Below are 3763 nucleotides of genomic sequence, written 5' to 3'. Positions count from 1 at the left end.
TTCCCCACTACAGATGTTAAACTAACCGGCCTGTAGTTACCTGCCTTTTGTCTGCCGCCTTTTTTAAACAGAGGCGTTACATTAGCTGCTTTCCAATCCGCTGGTACCTCCCAGAGTCCAGAGAATTTTGGTAGATTATAACGAATGCATCTGCTATAACTTCCGCCATCACTTTTAATACTCTGGGATGCATTTCATCAGGACCAGGGGACTTGTCTACCTTGAGTCCCATTAGCCTGTCCAGCACTACCCCCCTAGTGATAGTGATTGTCTCAATGTCCTCCCTTCCCACATTCCTGTGACCAGCAAATTTTGGCAGGGTTTTTGCGTCTTCCACTGTGAAGACCGAAGCAAAATAATTTTAAGGTCTCAGCCATTTCCGCATCACCCATTACTAAATACCCCTTCTCATCTTCTAAGGGACCAACATTTACTTTAGTCACTCTTTTCCGTTTTATATATCTGTAAAAGCTTTTACTATCTGTTTTTATGTTTTGCGCAAGTTTACCTTCGTAATCTATTTTTCCTTTCTTTATTGCTTTTTTAGTCATTCTTTGCTTTTGTTTAAAATGTTCCCAATCCTCTAGTTTCCAACTAACCTTGGCCACCTTATACGCATTAATCTTTGATTTGATACTGTCCTTTATTTCCTTGGTTATCCACGGCTGGTTATCCCTTCTCTTACCGCCCTTCTTTTTCACTGGAATATATTTTTGTTGCGCACTATGAAAGAGCTCCTTAAAAGTCCTCCACTGTTCCTCATTTGTGCCACCGTTTAGTCTGTGTTTCCAATCTACTTTAGCCAACTCTGCCCTCATCCCACTGTAGTCCCCTTTGTTTAATCATAGTGCACTCGTTTCTGACACAACCTCCTCACCCTCAATCTGTATTACAAATTCAATCATACTGTGATCACACATTCCGAAATTATCTTTTACTTTGAGATCGTTTATTTTTCCTGTCTCATTACACAGGACCAGATCTAAGATAGCTTTATCCCTTGTAGTTTAGGTTATATATTGTTCTAAGAAACAATCCCTTATGCATTCTATGACTTCCTTTTCCAGGCTACCCCTTGCGATTTGAGTTGACCAATCGATATGTAGGTTCAAATCGCCCATGACGACTGCCGTTCCTTTTTCGCATGCCTCCATTATTCCATTGATTATTGCCCGCCCCACCGTGAAGTTATTATTTGGGAGCCAATAAACTTCGCCCACCAGTGACTTTTTCCCCTTACTATCTCTAATCTCCACCCACAATGATTCAACATTTTGTTCATTAGAGCCCATATCGTCTCTCACAACTGACCTGACATCATCCTTTATTAACAGAGCTCCCAGACCTCCTTTCCCTTCTTGTCCAACTTTCCAAATCGTCAGATATCCCAGTATGTTTAATTCTAAGTCTTGGCCACCCTGCAACGACGTTTCTGTAATGGCCACCAAATCATACCCATTTGTAATGATTTGTGCCGTCTACTAATTTAATTTATTTTGAATGCTGCGTGCATTTAGGTAGAGTGTTTTAATCCTAGTTTTTAAACAATGATTTTTAGTTTTGACCCCTCCAGCAGCCCCTTTATATTCAGTGGCCCTTTTTGTTACAGCTGCCTATTCCACCTGTCTTATAATTCCTCCCCTAAAAATCTATCGAGGTTTGGGGCAATTAACATTTTCAAGTTTCACATTGATCGATTTTTGTTCGGCAAGGATACGAAGATTTATGGAATCTTTGCAGGCAAATGAAATTAAGAATTAGGTAAAAGGGACAGAAACAGAAACAGCTGCAAACAAACGTGGCATTTTATTCATATTTAACAGCAACAATATCCGTGCCATGCGCAACTATGCTGTGGTCAGAGAAAAACGCCCTGAGCTTCCGAAACTCCCGTGGCTTTTCTGTGGCTCACTTTCCTCTCTTCCCTTCCTCCTGCACGCTGCCACTTTTTAAACCTTGTTTTAAATGTTGGTCTGGGCGAGGGCATTCCACATTCTCAGAACCATCTCTACCGTTTCATTGCTTGATTTCTACGCTTATTAATTATGAATCTCCTTGAGCTACAATGGTAGCGCTTGCGACAATACAGTAAATGGTGGCTTATTGGAAACAAGTTGTGATCATTGTTTGATTTTGTACAGAATTGAACCTATATCACTCAAGAGGGAATGTTATATTTACAATAAACTATATCGTCTTATAAATTTTGGTTCATTCGCTCCCTAGTGCCAGATAAGGAATTGTTTGATCCCCTCATTTATTTCATGTGGGGAACAGGCACGGTTATTCAATCAGAAATAACCCACAGATTGACACAGGAATAACCGCAGCGAGACAGCGAGACAGACAGCACCGTGGTAAATGGCGGAATCGACAATAGAGATGGATGAACAGAAAACGGCCTCAGATTCTGAAAAGTGCAAACATAACATGCAAAAGCATCGGCTGCTCCAGGTGAGGCTCGAACTCACAACCTCGGCATTTCCCAAGCCTGTACTGTCATATAAGTACCGCGCGCTAACCGATTGCGCCACTAGAGCTGCATGTCCTGTGGTCTTTGTGCTCCCATCATACAGCTGCCTGTTCCACCTGTCTAACAAGGAGGAAGACAATGAATCATCGAATCATTCAACACAGAAGGAAGCTTTTCATCCCATCGTGTCGATGCCGGATCTCTGCAAGAAGCCTTCAGTTATTGAGACTCCATAGATTTTCACCATAGACGTGTTTTATTATTTGTGTAATGTTTTGTTATTTGTAATGAATTTGGATGTCTGTGAGGGATCTTTATAAATATATTTGTGCATCTATCTGTGAGTTGTAAATTAAATTGTGTGGTACATTGATAATCAACTTATGTGTTCATATATGTGTTATTATAAATCTATTTGTTTTTATGTCTGTTTCCGTTATGAATTTATCTCTAAGTATCTCTGTGCTTATAATTGTATTTACGTTTATTTGCGAGGTGTTTACAATTAGCATAGATACAAAGTTATACACAGAAAATACATTTATAACAAACATAGATGCTCCACAATACTATTATAAATAACTTTGTTGCATTCAAATACATAAACACGAACACAGATATACAAAATATATTTATATCCCACAGAACATATTGCAACTTAACACAGAGACACCAAAATATATTTAGAGCTATCACTGATCAAAGAACATTTTACTCTCTACGGTCCTCAACAAATTTTACTGTGCCTGTATTTCCTCTGCTTGTGCTCGGTGTCGGAGAAGGTTTGGCTGTGCCGTGGTATATCGTTTCCCAAGGATGGGCTGAAATGCGCTGTCTGAGGCCACGTTCACTGCTATAGTTGATATATAATAATCATCTGGACTTGTGTATAAAGGCATAATTACAACATCTACAGATGTTTCATCCTGGTACACAAATCCACTGCCAAATTAGTTCAACGGTCACCCGCCCCAGTTGTTAAACTTCCCGCGAGGACATTGGTCCAAGCTCGATTGATGTACTACCCGATCTACTGTAACAGGTCCCTCCTGCGCCAGAACTGGTCCCAATGCCCCGAATTCTGTAGCCCAAACTCGTGCACCATTTATCCAGACATACGTCGCTATTTCTAAACTCAATAGCGCGGGGCACTGGGAATAATCCATAGAATACCTTTGTGGTCCTGCTCATTAATTTCCTCAATTGGACCTGAAACTCTGATTGAAGGAACTCATCCCCTTGTTTCCTTATGTCATTGGTTAGCACATAGATCACGGCTTATGCTGCTCC

General features: G+C 40.5%; 1 non-coding gene across 1 annotated transcript; it reads right to left on the bottom strand.

Moving 5' to 3' along the window:
• Window positions 1-2446: 2446 nt before the first annotated feature.
• trnai-uau (transfer RNA isoleucine (anticodon UAU)) lies at window positions 2447-2540 on the bottom strand. The gene is made up of 2 exons: window positions 2503-2540; window positions 2447-2482 (listed from the first exon to the last, which is right to left on the bottom strand). It is a non-coding gene; the product is annotated as a tRNA-Ile (tRNA).
• Window positions 2541-3763: the final 1223 nt, after the last annotated feature.

Source organism: Pristiophorus japonicus, unplaced genomic scaffold, assembly GCF_044704955.1.
Source record: "Pristiophorus japonicus isolate sPriJap1 unplaced genomic scaffold, sPriJap1.hap1 HAP1_SCAFFOLD_29, whole genome shotgun sequence".
Classification (NCBI taxonomy): Eukaryota; Metazoa; Chordata; class Chondrichthyes; family Pristiophoridae; genus Pristiophorus; species Pristiophorus japonicus.
This window is presented reverse-complemented; position numbering and strand designations above follow the sequence as displayed.